Consider the following 16,711-nt stretch of genomic DNA (forward strand, 5'->3'; position numbering starts at 1 on the left):
CTCAGTCATTTAATGAACACGGCCCAAGACGATCTCCGGATCACTGAACCATCAGAGCGTATGGCTCTCCCTGACCGCCGGTTCATTCGGTAATAAATGCACTTACCATCCACGGACCCCAGGCCCACCACGGCCGGCGGTTCAACCACTTCAACAGGTCCGATCGACCGTGACAACTCCCTGATTCCGGTCTGATCCGGTCCCGTTCTCCATCACGCCATTAATGGGCCAAATCGTGCCCAATTATTACAGAACGGGACAAACCTACTGTCACCTCCCAGATGACCAAATCCTCCTATAAAAGGAAACCTGGGGGGAATGGGAGGGGACTCGGACTGGACTCGGACTGGACTCTGAGGACTCTCAGGACCCTCGGGACTGAACCCTCTTGGACAGCACAGATACAATGGATGACATCATCTTCTTCATTCTCTGGATCTAATCTAAATATTCTGGCTGTCTTCTCCACATACGGGCTTCCCTGCTCTCTCCACATATTCGCCCCCTTTGACTTAGGCATCGGAGGGCCGGCGCCGGGGAGCCCGGCCACCGGTTCTTCCTGCAGGACTCGCACCCCACAGTGGAGGACGCCACCAGCCGGCGCACCGTCGACCACCCTTCCAGCGGCGGAGCTCTGCCCCTCCAGGAGGACGCCACCAGCCGGCGCACCGTCGACCACCCTTCCAGTGGCGGAGCTCTGCCCATCCAGGAGGACGCCACCAGTCGGCACGCCGTCGATCGCCGCCCCTGCGGCGGAAGCCCCTCCTTCCCCGGCTTCGCGGCGGCCCCCGGGTCCAATTTCCAGCAACAGTTGGCGCTAGAGGAAGGGCCCGAGTTCGCTGCCATGAAGCTAAGAAGCAAAGGGGCTTCCAATGCCTCTCGACGTCCTCCACCTAGCCCGGAGCGTTCCGTCCGAAACCCATCACCTCTGACCGAGTCAGTTCATCAAGTTCGGCCGGAGCAGTTCGATGCCCTGGTACAACAGGTGCAGGCCCTGGCTACCGCTGTCAAAAGCCTGCAGCCCAGGGGCATCCCAAAGGCACCGCCTCCTCCGGCTCCAGTTCAACCGGAGCCTCCCACAAGCGGACTTCACCTTCGAGGTCAGGACTCCCAAGTCCAGGCCTCCCTTTGGAGAGAGCACCCAGCCAGCGGCCACGGAGGCTGGCCACAGCCTTCAGAAGCTGAATCGGTTCCAGGGCAACCTGCGCTCGAACGAACCGCTGCAGCGATCCTCTAGAACGATGAACTCGACCGGAAGGTCGAGAGGCTGGAACGTCAAATCCAGGCACTCCACGGGAGGAAGTCAGGACATAACGGCGACTTCGAGTTCAATACGAAGTCGCCCTTCTCCCAGGAAATTGAAGATGAACCGGTCCCGTTACGGTTCAAGATGCCCCAGGTGGAGCCCTACAACGGCAAGGCTGATCCCCTGGACCACCTGGAAAGCTACCGGGTCTTAATGGCCCTACAAGGAGCCTCGGAGGCCATGATGTGCAAAGCTTTCCCGGCGACACTCCGAGGACCAGCCCGGCTGCGATTTACCGGGCTAAAGCCGAGTACTGTCTCCTCCTTTGAGCAGCTCGGCAGACAGTTTGCTGGCAATTTCGCCGCCAGCCAGCCCCAGCGGCGGACATCCGACTCCCTCCTTGATATCAAACAAAAGGAGGGAGAATCCTTCAAGGAGTATTTGGACCGGTTCACCGCCGCAACATGGGAGGTCCGGGAGCTTGACCAGTCAATCGCCATGTCGGCGCTGAAGACTGGAGCCCGGTCCTACAGATTTCTCTTCTCAATTGAGAAGAATTTTCCCGCGGACCTCACCGAGATGTTCGCTCGGGCGCGGAAGTACGCCAAGGCCGAAGAAGCCGTGGCCGTCAGGCGGGGCGGGACCGAGCAGAACCTCAAGAAAAGACGCCGCGAGGAGCGTGGCCAGCCTAGAGGCCCGTCTTCGCGACGAGCTAAGAATCCGCCCCGCCCGAAGAGTCCACCCCGGCTGAGGGGACCGCCACAGCAGAGGTCACCACTCCGTCCGAGGTTCCCACTGCAAGCCCCTGCACCCGAAGGGAGGTATGAAAGATATACTCCCTTCAACGCTCCTCGGGCTGAAATCCTCATGGAGATCGAGAGTCGGGATCGCATCCGGCTCCCACCTCCGAAGCCAGACACCCGAACCCGGCGTGACAACCGGAAGTATTGTCGTTTCCATCGGGATAAAGGCCATGATACCGAGGAGTGTTACCAGCTCCGAAATGAGATCGAAGCACTCATCCGCCGAGGGGTGCTCGATCGGTTTGTGCAAGGCCAGCGTGAAGAAAAGCAGCCGGCCGAAAGAGCCGCGCAGCCTGAAGGTTCAAATCCCAACAGGCCCATCGCTAGCATCATCAACATCATCCGAGGCGGAGCCTCGGCAGGAGGAGCTTCAGGGGAAGAAACCTCCCCAAAACGCCTGCGCGCCTCTGAGCTATCTCCTTTTCAGACGATGATCTAGAGGGGGTCGAAACTCCCCATGATGATGCCGTGGTCATCTCCATGATCATAAATAGATTTGATGTAAAACGCATCTTAGTTGATAATGGAAGCTCGGCGAATGTTTTGTACTTTGGTGCATATTGTAAAATGGGGATGACCAAAGAACAGCTGCGGAGGATGAATGCTCCGTTGGTTGGGTTCACTGGGGATTCAGTCCCAGTAGAGGGCGAGATCGACCTTTTGGTCACAGCCGGGCTCGCCCCCCGTGAAAGTACCGTGGGGATGAACTTCCTCGTGATACGCCTTCCCTCGGTCTATAATGCCATCCTCGAAAGGCCAGGCCTCAACGCCCTCCGAGCGGTGGTCTCCACTCATCACCTGCTCATGCGATTCCCCACCAGCCAGGGGGTCGGCGAAGTCCGAGGGGACCAAATGGTGGCAAGGAGATGCTACCTGGTGACCCACGAGGCAAAGCGACCCGCCGAGGTGCCTGCCCCAGCGACTGACCAGCCCTCAACTGAGGTCATGGAGGCACGGGTCGACCCTCAGAAAGAGCGGGTACAGCCTGGTGAGTTACTAATCCAAGTTCCCTTACGAGAGAGCTTTCCTGAGCTAACCGTGCAGGTCGGCTCTGGCCTCGATGAGTACGAGAGGAGTCGTCTCGTCAATTTCCTGCGAGACAACATGGATGTCTTCGCAAGGTCGCCTGCAGACATGCCGGGGATAGATCCAGAGGTCATGGTCCACCGGCTCCAAGTAAAGCCAACCAGCAAGCCTGTGCGGCAGAAGAAGCGAGGCGCCGCCCCTGAGCGCCAGCGAGCAGCAGCCAAGGAGGTCAGTAAGCTCCTTGGAGCTGGCTTCATCCGGGAGATAGCCTACCCGGAGTGGCTCGCCAATGTGGTCCTCGTCAAGAAGGCCAACGGGAAGTGGCGTATGTGTGTGGACTACACCGACCTGAATAAAGCCTGCCCAAAGGACAGCTTCCCACTCCCCAGCATCGATCAGCTCGTAGACTCCACCTCGGGTCACGAGCTGCTGGCATTCATGGACGCCTTCTCCGGATACAACCAGATCCGCATGGCACCGGAAGACGAGAAAAAGACCGCCTTCATCACCGACGGAGGAACTTACTGCTACAAGGTGATGCCATTCGGCTTGAAAAATGCCGGGGCAACTTATCAAAGGCTGGTCAGCCGGATCTTCAAAGACCAGATAGGCCGGAATATGGAGGTCTATGTGGACGATATGCTGGTAAAAAGCAAGGTGGCACAAGATCATGTAGCCGACCTCAATGAAGCATTCTCCACGCTCCGAAAATACCAGATGAAGCTCAATCCAGCCAAATGTGCATTCGGGGTCACCTCCGGCAAATTCCTCGGTTTCATCATTACACAACGAGGAATTGAGGCCAATCCAGAGAAGATCCGAGCTCTCCAAGAGATGACGCCTCCTAGGACGGTCAAGGAGGTACAACGGCTCACAGGCCGAGTTGCAGCTCTCGGGAGATTCATCTCCCGCTCGGCTGAGCGATGCCTTCCATTCTTCGCAGCCCTCAAGAAGCCGAAGAATTTTTTGTGGTCGGACAAGTGCCAGCAATCTTTTGAAGAGCTCAAGCACCTCCTGGCTTCCCCTCTCCTGCTCACAAAGCCTCACCAGGGCGAGCTTCTCTACTTGTATCTGGGCGTCTCCCCTGTGGCAGTAAGCTCGGTCCTGGTCCGAGAGGAGGGCAAACTTCAGAAGCCAGTATATTACACCAGCCGGGTCTTGAGGGACGCCGAGACCCGATACACCAAGCTTGAGAAGACTGCCTATGCCCTAGTCATCTCAGCTCGGAGGCTCCGACCCTACTTCCAAGCCCACACAGTGGCTGTGCTGACCGACCAGCCGGTCAAGCAGATCCTGCAGAAATCAGATCGCGCGGGACGGATCGCCAAATGGGCCATCGAGCTCGGGGAATTCGACATCGAGTACCGACCCAGACCGGCGATCAAAGCACAAGCGCTCGCAAACTTTATTGTCGAGTGCACTATACTGGATGAGATCGAGCCCGAACCTGAACCACCAGTGGAGCAGACCCCGAGTTTGACATGGACTCTGCATGTCGATGGCTCTTCAAACTCGGGGGGTAGCGGAGCAGGGCTCATCCTCACCAGCCCAGAAGGGGTGGTCGCCGAGCAAGCCTTGCGCCTCGAGTTCCCTGCTTCCAATAATATGGCGGAGTACGAAGCGCTCGTCGCCGGGCTCAAGCTAGCCAAAGAGCTAGGAGTGAAGGACTTGAAGGCCTTCAGTGATTCTCAGCTCGTCGTCAACCAAATTGCGGGCGACTTCGAAGCCAGAGACCCGACCATGCAGAAGTATCTTCGGAAGGTACGAGATCTCGCCTCGACCCTGGACTCTTTTCACATTCAACATGTTGCCAGGTCGGAGAACCTCGGGGCCGACCAGCTATCAAAGCTGGCGTCCTCTCGCATGAGCGAGCTTCCCAAGGAGGCAGTACTGGAGTATCTCCAAAAGCCCAGTACAGATGAGCCCGAGCAGACCCTCTGCACTGAGTTCGAGCCAAGCTGGATGGACGAACTCATCGGCTACCTGCAAGACGAAGTCCTCCCCACCGACGAACAAGAGGCTCGCCGGATCAAACGCCTCGCTACCCGGTACATATTGTACGAGGGAAAGCTCTATCGGAGATCCTTCACCTCTTCCCTCCTCAGATGCCTCCGCCCAACGGAGGCTGATTATGCCCTACGCGAAGTCCACGAAGGGATTTGCGGAAACCATTTGGGAGGGCGAGCATTGGCCCATAAAATTTTGCGCCAAGGATATTATTGGCCAACACTCCAGAAGGATGCTATGGACTTCGTCCAAAGATGTGACCGGTGCCAAAGGAACGCCAATGTTCAGCGCCGGCCTTCGGCCCCTTTGACTTCTATCAGCTCCCCTTGGCCCTTTGCCCAGTGGGGAATTGACATCCTAGGGCCATTTCCACTGGCCACCGGGCAAAGAAAATTTCTGGTCGTCTCCATCGACTACTTCACCAAGTGGGTGGAAGCCGAGCCCCTTGCCCGGATCACCGAGCAGAAGTTGCGGGATTTTGTCTGGAAGTCCATTATCTGCAGATTCGGGCTTCCCCGCATCCTCATCTCTGACAACGGTCGCCAATTCGACAACATTCACTTCAGAGAGTTCTGCTCCGAGCTTGGCATTGACCACCGCTTCACCTCGGTCGCGCATCCTCAGACGAACGGAGAAACCGAGGTAACAAATCGTACTATTTTGTAGGGTCTCAAAGCCAGGCTCGACAAATCCAAAGGACAATGGGTCGAAGACCTATATAATGTCCTGTGGGCTTACCGGACCACGTTCCGTGTCCCCACCGGCGAGACTCCCTTCAACCTAACATATGGAACGGAGGCCGTCATCCCGCTGGAAGTTGGGCTTCCCTCTCCAAGAGTCGAGCATCATGATGCCAGCTCCAACTCTTCGCAGCTCAGAAGCAACCTCGACTTGATCGAGGAAACAAGGGAGGCCGCCCGAGTTCGTATGGCGAGGTACCAGCAAAAGACAGCTCAGTACTACAACGCCAGGGTCAAAATCAAATCTTTCAGACCAGGGGACCTTGTCCTCAGGAGAGCTGAAGTCTCCCGACCAACCGAGCAAGGAAAGCTGGCCCCAAACTGGGAAGGACCATACCGAGTCACGCGCATCCGCCGACCCGGGACTTATCAGCTAGAGTCTCTAGATGGGACTCTCATTCTGCGGAGCTGGAGCTCTAAAAATCTCCGCGTGTACCATCAGTAGAACCCTAAGGGGTTCCCCATTATTCAATTATTGAATTTCATTTTATGAATTCCATTTCATAACAAACTTATGGTCCGCATACTCATTTTGAGCTCACCAATTCTCCTGATTATCTCATGGTGTCAGGTTTATTTCTCCTACCCTGACTACGATCAGGATGCCCTGCCACAACGGGATGCCCCGATCTGTCGGAATGGCCCGAGACGTCGGGATATGAGTTAGCGGTCCTCTCTGACCGGACGAGCTCGGCTCGTGCTCCATCGGCTATGAGTTAGCGGTCCTCTCTGACCGGACGAGCTCGGCTCGTGCTCCTACCCTGAGACGTCAGGATGCCCCAATATATTGGGATGCCCTGCCACAACGGGATGCCCCGATCTGTCGGGATGGCCCGAGACGTCGGGATATGAGTTAGCGGTCCTCTCTGACCGGACGAGCTCGGCTCGTGCTCCATCGGCTATGAGTTAGCGGTCCTCTCTAACCGGACGAGCTCGGCTCGTGCTCCATCGGCTATGAGTTAGCGGTCCTCTCTGACCGGACGAGCTCGGCTCGTGCTCCTACCCTGACCACGGTCAGGATACCCCGAGATGTCGGGATGCCCCGATCCGTCGGGATGCCCCGAGACGTCGGGATGCCCCAGCTATAGGGACGCCCGAGACGTCGGGATATGAGTTAGCGGTCCTCTCTGATCGGACGAGCTCGGCTCGTGCTCCATCGGCTATGAGTTAGCGGTCCTCTCTGACCGGACGAGCTCGGCTCGTGCTCCATCGGCTATGAGTTAGCGGTCCTCTCTGACCGGACGAGCTCGGCTCGTGCTCCTACCCTGACCACGGTCAGGATGCCCCGAGACGTCGGGATGCCCCGGCTATAGGGATGCTCGAGACATCGAGATGAGTAGCGGTCCTCTCTGACCGGACGAGCTCGGCTCGTGCTCCATCGGCTTCCGCCAACGAGCTCAGCCCGCTCTTCTATTTTTGGATTTCTCTGCCGACGTCCCCAAAGAACGGAGTCCGAGCAGAGAAGCGTCTTCAGTCGCCTCGGCGCAAGGACGCACACGGTACAAGGTACCCATTTACTTAATGTTTCTACATTAACCTCTATATTGTCTATTCTATTTTTGGATTTCTCTACCGACGTCCCCAAAGAACGGAGTCCGAGCAGAGAAGCGTCTTCAGTCGCCTCGGCGCAAGGACGCACACGGTACAAGGTACCCATTTACTTAATGTTTCTACATTAACCTCTATATTGTCTATTCTATTTTTGGATTTCTCTGCCGACGTCCCTAAAGAACGGAGTCCGAGCAGAGAAGCGTCTTCAGTCGCCTCGGCGCAAGGACGCACACGGTACAAGGTACCCATTTACTTAATGTTTCTACATTAACCTCTATATTGTCTATTCTATTTTTGGATTTCTCTGCCGACGTCCCCAAAGAACGGAGTCTGAGCAGAGAAGCGTCTTCAGTCGCCTCGGCGCAAGGACGCACACGGTACAAGGTACCCATTTACTTAATGTTTCTACATTAATCTCCATATTGTCTATTCTATTTTTGGATTTCTCTGCCGACGTCCCCAAAGAACGGAGTCCGAGCAGAGAAGCGTCTTCAGTCGCCTCGGCGCAAGGACGCACACGGTACAAGGTACCCATTACTTAATGTTTCTACATTAATCTCTACATTGTCTATTCTATTTTTGGATTTCTCTGCCGACGTCCCCAAAGAACGGAGTCCGAGCAGAGAAGCGTCTTCAGTCGCCTCGGCGCAAGGACGCACACGGTACAAGGTACCCATTTACTTAATGTTTCTACATTAATCTCTATATTGTCTATTCTATTTTTGGATTTCTCTGCCGACGTCCCCAAAGAACGGAGTCCGAGCAGAGAAGCGTCTTCAGTCGCCTCGGCGCAAGGACGCACACGGTACAAGGTACCCATTTATTTAATGTTTCTACATTATCTATTCTGTTCTCGGATTTCTCCCTGCCGATGTCCTCCAAGATTGGACACCGAGCAGAAAAGCGTCTTCGATCGCCTCGGCGAAGAAGTGCTCATGACACCAGCACAATATTATGCTAAGTCCGGCGAATCCCCGTCACGAGCTGACGGGCATTCGACCCATTCGTTGGAAACGAATCTGGTCCGCCCCGGCAACGCGAGGATCGAAACTCGCTAACTTCGCTGAAGTTCAAGTCCTGGTGACCGCCTTAGGGCTCGGTCGAGTCCTGGACTAGGCTCGGAAAAACTCTCCGAGCCCAAATCCTTGGTATAAGCACAAGCGTTGCTATACCACTGATTGAAGGACCAAGCAATGGAGCTCGGCAAGCTAAACTTAAACTCAAAACCTGTGGCGGGAAAAGCTGAGGCCCTAGAGCCCATATCCTCGGAACCTAAAGCGGATCCGAGTAGGAAAACTAGGACTACGACAGACGAGTTTCCAAAAAAGAAATGTATATTCATTTTAAAAAGGCCCGTAGGCTAAGTACAAAATTCGGGTTTGGCCCTTACAAGTACGGGAGGCCATCCCGACTTTACAAAACGAAACAAAAATTACACTAAGGCCCGCTCCCGACCACTTCGGCTTCGGCAGTGTCGGGAGCGGCGGGCTCAGTAGTCGGGACCTCCTCGGCCTCGGCAGCAATGGGAGTAGCCTCGGGGGCGGCTTCGGTCGCCTCGGCCTCCGGAGTCTCTGCCTCCGCATCCGGCCTTTCGACCCCTGCTCCCGGTTGGAGCAGGTTCACATCAAAATCCGGGAGAAGCCGCCGCAACTGGTTACGGAAGTCCCGGAAGCCTTGGATTAACCCGTTCACGCCCTCCTCTTCTAGGAGGTCGCGGAACTCCGCCGATTCGCGAAAGAGCGCCACCACGCTCTGAGCTTGCTCCCGAGCCTCGAGCTCCCGAGCCTCGTGGTAGGTGGCCTTCTTCTCGAGGGTTTTTATTTTCCGCTCAAGCTCCGAATGTCGGAGGCGGGCATTCTCCACCTCCTGCTCACGGGAGGCCAGCGCTTGCTCGACTTCGGCCGATCGAGCCTCAGCAGCGCGCAGCTCGGACCTCGCCAACGCATGCGCGCCCTTTTCCTCATCGAGCTCGGCGGTAAGAGCTCGAATCCTTCCCTCAGATGCTCCGACCTTTTCTTGGAGCACCTGTCGTTCGGCCTCAGAGGCCTGGTACTTCGCTTCGGAGGCCTGGTACTTCGCCTCGGCGGCCGTGTACCTCGTCTGGGCCTCGTCGTACCCGCGCTGGCACCTCCGGGCCTTCTCCCGGTATTCTTGAACAAGGTGCATCAGCATCTCCGTCTCGTGCAAATGCTGTAAAAGAGATGAAAAGGAAAACATAAGATGCCACAAATAAAAAATCTATACAGATTACACAGGTGGGAAATTTTACTTACCCGGACGGCGTTGCAGCGGGTATAGTCCATGAAAACATTATAGCACATGGACCGTATCATTGCCCGGTCGGCTGGGAGCAGTGCGACCCAGAATATCTCCAGCGCTACTCAAGGGTCTTCGAGGGCTGAATCACCCTCGAACACCGACCAGGTGGGTGCAGGGGGCACCCGTCCTTCCGAGCCCGATGGGCCCGGAAGGCCAGCATCGGCTGGCCTAGGTAGAGCCGACCCCGAGGCTCCCTGACTGCTCCCCGGTTCGGAGCTAGGGGGCTGGGGTCGGACGAGCGGCCGGTCTGACCGCCGCACAACTATAGCGGGGCGTGCAAGCACGGGACCCGCTGAACTCCTCCCCTGGTCGGCAACTGGAGCGTCCTGCCGACCAGGAATCTGCGCCAAGGGCGCCGGACATAGGGGCGCCATCGAGGCTCCTCTGGATCCCGAGCCCCCGGAATCCGCGCCCTCCCTCCGACCAGCTTCGGGGCGCGCGGGCTGAGAAGGACCCGCCTCAGAGCGAGCGGGGCGAGAAGGACCCGCCTTGGAGTGAGCGGGCCGGGAAGGACCCTCCTCGGTCACTGCTGTCGCTGGGGCCTTGGAGGTCGCCGAGACCTTTTGCTTTTTTCTCAGCTCGGTCGGCTCGCCCGAGAGCTCGGCTGCCCTCTTTTGGAAGCGGGCATAGAGGACTTCACTTTTCGTCACCATCTTTGCGATATCTGCAAAGGCAAAAAGGATTAGAACATTAGAACAGTAAGGAAATAAATACACCTTGAAATTACCCTTACCATGGGGACGCGCCGAGCTCAAGCCCACGTTTACCAAAGCGTCCTCACATATGAGGCCGTTCAGTAAGATGCCGTTCCCGAGGCTGCGGATGGCGTCGAAGATCCCCTGCTCACGCTGAGAAAGTCTGGGGGGTTTGTTGATGGCCTTGAGCTGAGCCGGTCCCCACCTGGGGTCAAACCCCCAGGACTATGCAGAACCAAGGAAGAAGAATTTCTCCTTCCAGCCATGAATGGATGAGGGGGCGCCATGAAAAAGTGGCCGACCCACCCGAAGGGCGATGTACAGCCACTCTCCGTCTCCCGAATTCGACTTAAAGATAAAAAGTCGCCGGAAGACGCTGACAGAGGTCGGAATCCCCTGCAGTAAACACAGGGACAGAAAACCGACCACCGTCCTCCAGGCGTTCGGAGTAAGCTGCGCCGGGACCAACTGGCACGTCATTAGCAGCTCATTCACAAAGCCGTGAAAAGGAAATCGGAGGCCGGCCCAGAGCGACTCCAGATGCACTCCGATCCGGCCTACCGGAGGATCGGTTATCCGATCCCTCCGCCTGGCGGGCTCCAAACGGAACCCGTGAAGAGGGAAGAACCACTCTTCGGTCATCTCGACCTCCAGGACACTCATGGTGGACTCAACTTCGCTAGGGATAGAACCCATTGCAAGAGAAAAAGAAATCAAAAGAGGAGGGGAACCTGGGGAAGATGCCGGAGAAAAGGGACTTCGGTCTGAGGAAGACTGGAAGAATAAAAAGCTGGAAGCAGAAGGCAATAGAAAGAGGATAGAGGGCCAGGGGAGAGTTTAAATAGACCTCCCCAACGGCCCGGATCAGCGAGAAAAATGCTGCATCCGGTTTAGATGGCGACGTGTGTCGGTCCAAAAGACAAAGCGACGCATCTAATTAGGGCTAGCGCTTCGGACGCCGAAACGCCCCATCGGATCGTGCGGCCCCATCATGAGCCCACGACGCGAGGACGCTTCGCAAGAAGTGTCCCAATAATAAGACTCCTCGGGTAAGGAGAGACGCCGCCTATTAAAGGCATCTCGAAGCACTCGATAATTCAAAACGCGCGACAAATTAAAATTTTCGGAATCCGTAATGCCCCAACTAAAGCTACTTCCCGCGCTCCAGCTGGTAGCCAACTGGAACTCGGAAGTCGGGGGGTAGTGTTGGGGAAAAAACCCCAAGTCATCGCCACGGAGGCGCTCGGCTAGGGAGCGCCGACCGGAAAGGCGCTCGGCCAAAGAGCGCCGACCAGAGAAAGCGCCAAGAGGCGCCCAACCGAAATAACCAAGTAGGGATGCTCGGCTAGAAAGAGCCGACCAGCGGGCGCCGACCAAAGAAGCGCTCAAGTAGAAAGCGCTGACCAGAGACAGCGCCAAGTAGAGGCGCTCGGCTAAGAGGTGCTCGCCCAGAAGGCGCCGACCAGGAGCACTCAAGCAACCCCACCACAGGGTGCCCCATTGGGCGACCAGCTCGGCTCGGCACCCTTGCCGAGCCGATGCCTTTACCAAATAATTCAACTCTCGCTTGACCCTCTAAGGGACCTGACAACTCCACTATAACCTGCCGCTATCTTCAAGCCATCAAGGCATAAGATCTCCGCAGGTATTCAGCACGACCTGCCATTAATGCACGAGGCTCCCTCAAGTCTCCGATGCACTCAGTCATTTAATGAACACGGCCCAAGACGATCTCCGGATCACTGAACCATCAGAGCGTATGGCTCTCCCTGACCGCCGGTTCATTCGGTAATAAATGCACTTACCATCCACGGACCCCAGGCCCACCACGGCCGGCGGTTCAACCACTTCAACAGGTCCGATCGACCGTGACAACTCCCTGATTCCGGTCTGATCCGGTCCCGTTCTCCATCACGCCATTAATGGGCCAAATCGTGCCCAATTATTACAGAACGGGACAAACCTACTGTCACCTCCCAGATAACCAAATCCTCCTATAAAAGGAAACCTGGGGGGAATGGGAGGGGACTCGGACTGGACTCGGACTGGACTCTGAGGACTCTCAGGACCCTCGGGACTGAACCCTCTTGGACAGCACAGATACAATGGATGACATCATCTTCTTCATTCTCTGGATCTAATCTAAATATTCTGGCTGTCTTCTCCACATACGGGCTTCCCTGCTCTCTCCACATATTCGCCCCCTCTGACTTAGGCATCGGAGGGCCGGCGCCGGGGAGCCCGGCCACCGGTTCTTCCTGCAGGACTCGCACCCCACAGTGGAGGACGCCACCAGCCGGCGCACCGTCGACCACCCTTCCAGCGGCGGAGCTCTGCCCCTCCAGGAGGACGCCACCAGCCGGCGCACCGTCGACCACCCTTCCAGCGGCGGAGCTCTGCCCCTCCAGGAGGACGCCACCAGTTGGCACGCCGTCGATCGCCGCCCCTGCGGCGGAAGCCCCTCCTTCCCCGGCTTCGCGGCGGCCCCCGGGTCCAATTTCCAGCAACAGCTACTATTAGAATTTTTTATCTCAAATGGAGGAACATCTTTCAAGGTTCAAACTCAAGTTACAATTTGAGCTGGGCTCTACTTCGAACGTGCCAACCCAACCACTCTTGGAGATATATAGGAATGAACTTGATTTATAATTTAGATAGGCTTGGGCCCAAATATCCAACCTAATCTCGAGTTAGGTCAGGGTTGAGTTTAAACTTTAAACCCAACCTAAAGCTTACTCTAGCCCATCCAAACTTGACCTGATGTAATATATAAATAAATAAATAAATCAAATTTATATTTCCCATTCATATTTATGTTTGGTATATATATATATATATATATATATATATAATTTTGATCATATTAGATTATGCGTATGTAATCAATGAATGGTTCAAGCCTCCACTCAATAAATATTAATCCAATAAAATTGCCTCAAACTTTTCTCTTATTTTAAAATTTGTATTAACCCGGTTTGATCCAATTTGTAAGACCCGACCTTACTTGACCCAACTAATTAATCCAACCCAACACGAATTTAGGTTATAATAGGATTGGATTGGGTTAGATTAGTTAGCTTAGAGAAATTCTAACTTTTCTAACCTGAGACTAGGTTGAGTCAGGTTAGGGTTGAGAGATATAGAGGTAGGATTGGGTTAGGTTTTCCTTCAACGGACCAAATCTGCAGCCCTGTCCTCCCAAGGAAAGAGTGATCCAATCACTATAGTCTTGTTTGCTTTTAAATACCTACATATATATCTAGGTCAAAAAAAAAAGCAAAATGGAGGAGGAAATGAACTGTCATTAATACAACAACACAGTTAAACTATAGACTCGTAGCATTGCATTATAAAAATGTATGGGCATGCATATCATGCTAAAAATAAAGCATTCAAATTTACAACTTATAGCGAACGTAGCAAATCTGAGAATGGTCTTCTTAAGTGTTGTGGTGAACTTGAACAACATGATATCATGCTGGAAGCACAAGTTCCATCACTACAGGAAAAAAGAGTTTTACCGACGCTTTTTTGCCGATGCTTTTTATAAGCGTCGGCAATTTTCTGTATAGCGCCAAAAATAGCCGACGCTTTTTAAAAGCGTCAGCAATATATGACGCTTATTAGCGTCATCGTAGATTCAGCCTAAGATGACGCTTATTCGCGTCGTTGAAAACCAAATTTCCATCAAAACCCACGGCTGCCCCCTCCTCATCCATCCTTGATTGATCAAGCCCTAATAGCCGACCCTTGCCCCCTCCTCCTCCCTCCTCTCCGGCGCCGACCCTTGTCCCGTCCTTCTCCCTCCTCTCTGGCGCCAAGCGACCTCCTCTCCTCCTCTGCAGCGCAACCTCCTCTCCTACTCTCTCCTTTGCGGCGCCGAACGGGAGAGCCTTGGAGGTATTATTGTTCTTCCCCTTTTTCGATTTTCTTGTTTTCGTTCGGTTTGATCAGATTCTTGGTATGTTTAATTGAATCTCTCTTGTGTTTGATCATTTAGGAAGAAACTTTTTGTTGGATTTTTGTTTTTGCGGATCTGTAGAAGGTATTGAATTAGGGTTTTTACCTTTTTTTTATAGATAAGAGCATATATGCTCCACCATTAGAATCAATTACCAAGACAATGCCCGCTTCCTTGCAAGCTGTGAATGATTATATATAAAGTATTATAACCAAATCACGGGTATAATCTCTGAGGATCTCATCCGTGACTGCCAACGATCCTAGATCTTGACCCTCCTCCCAAACATGTAGATTGGTGATAATTTTTTTAAAAAAATATCACCAAAAAAATAGTAGTAGTTGGGCTGCCTTAGCCTCTCAGAGTCTTGAAGAAGCATTGCATATTTATTAAGAAAAGATTCACTCTAGTGCGATGTGGATGAGTAGTTCCGAGATGCAAAGTGCCTGAATACCACCTACCGAGTTATGTATAGAAGTATTCAGATGAGAGAGTAATATTATGGGAATGCATTCCTGGCTTGAGATGGACATATTGAGAGTCAACTTTCTGCATGTAGTCCACGGATTCGAACCAATAGATGCTTCCATTGTAGGCCATGGTTTTCGTCTGCAAGCATCTCTTTAATAATAATCCTTAGTTGATGCTAATAGAAGTGAAACCTTTACAGAAGCAAAAATAACTAAAAAAGGAGTAAATTCAGCACACTGTATGGTTAGCTTGAACTGTTGATTAATGTCATTCTCATGAATTTTCATAATAGACTTCATGTTGTATTTGCAGTGGAACTATATCCAATTAACCCAATTTTTTAGTTCAATTTTTCAAGGTGAAAGAATACTGTGAATCTTTCCTGGACAAACTAAAGCTTAATCTTAGGTTTTAGGCTTGAAATGAGCCGAGCCTCAACGACTGGCTTGTTAGTACTCTCCATCTTATTTATGCCTCAGATGGCAGCTCCAATGCAAAATCAAACATATTGTCTCGCTTTTGAGCCAGTATAGTTGCTTTTATACCATAAGTATGTATTTGTGATTCGTACCCTAATTTTGTTTATTATTTTTTTATATTAGTTGCAGTTCAATCGGTATTGTAATAGAATGGACAAAAATTGGATAAATAAGTCGAGATCCAGTGTCGAATATTTGAATGGAGTTCAGAATTTCGTTAAATTTGCTTCTGAAAAATCTGAAATGAATAAAAATATTTTTTGTCCATGTCAAAAATGTGTAAATTATTTTGCTATCGCTCCAAAAATTGTTGAAGAACATTTAGTATGGAATGTTTTTCTGAAGGGTTATACAGAATGGATATTTCATAGAGAGTCTAAATTGTCATCTTCATCTAACCAACCCTTAATTATGGAACACACTGCTAGTATTGGATCTAGTAACACGGATAGAAATTATGTTATAGAAGATGATATGAGGGGCTTACTCAGAAATGCTCTTCAACATAATATTAGAAATTTAACAGATTTCAGTGGTGAGCAAGAAGGAGCTCCAATAGGTGATGAGCATATCGTTACTGAATCTATACATATTGAGGAACCTATAGACTCTGAGGATAACACAACTCGGTATCATAACTTGCTGAAAGATTGTGATAAAGAATTATATCCGGGTTGTAAGAATTTTACGAAGATTTCTTTTCTGGTGCATTTATTTCATTTGAAATATTTGAATGGATAGTCTAGTAAGTCTTTTACTATACTTCTTCAATTATTAAAGGATGCATTTTCAGAATGTGTTACTTTACCATCATCTTTTTATAAAGCCAAAAAACTAGTAAAAGAATTGAATCTTGAATATGAGAAGATACACAGTTGTCCAAATGACTGTATTTTATAAAGGATGCACTGCTCCTCCACTGAAGCCTCATCCTCCACTACCTAAAATACATAATAGATGCAGTGGGCTTAGTAATCCAAATGCCGACAGAATTCACCGCAGGAGTGTTTCACGATTCCATTATCTAACATCCTCTTTGATTATATCTTTCTCAGTTTTTTTTTTTTTGAACTCTTTAGATGGAGCTTTAAATAAAGCTTTTTGAACACTTTTTCGGCTTCTTTTTTGAACTTTTCAGCCTTCCCGGGACACTGACATGTAGCATCCAAGTATAATTGAGAAGCATTCTCTCTCCCTCCCTCCCTCCCTCCGATTAGCCAAAATGGTCACTGAACCACTAACCGCACTATTCAGCCCATAACTCAGGCTTATCTCTATGCATCAACTGGCTAAGATCTATCGGAAATCAGGAAGGCCAATCCGACCCCATACCAAGTGACACTACATCAGTATGGTACTGGTACAGAGTTTATCATCGACATTAAGAACCTTGACTGAAAGTAATCGCAATTT

This window comes from Phoenix dactylifera, chromosome 1 (assembly GCF_009389715.1).
Source record: "Phoenix dactylifera cultivar Barhee BC4 chromosome 1, palm_55x_up_171113_PBpolish2nd_filt_p, whole genome shotgun sequence".
Lineage (NCBI taxonomy): Eukaryota > Viridiplantae > Streptophyta > Magnoliopsida > Arecales > Arecaceae > Phoenix > Phoenix dactylifera.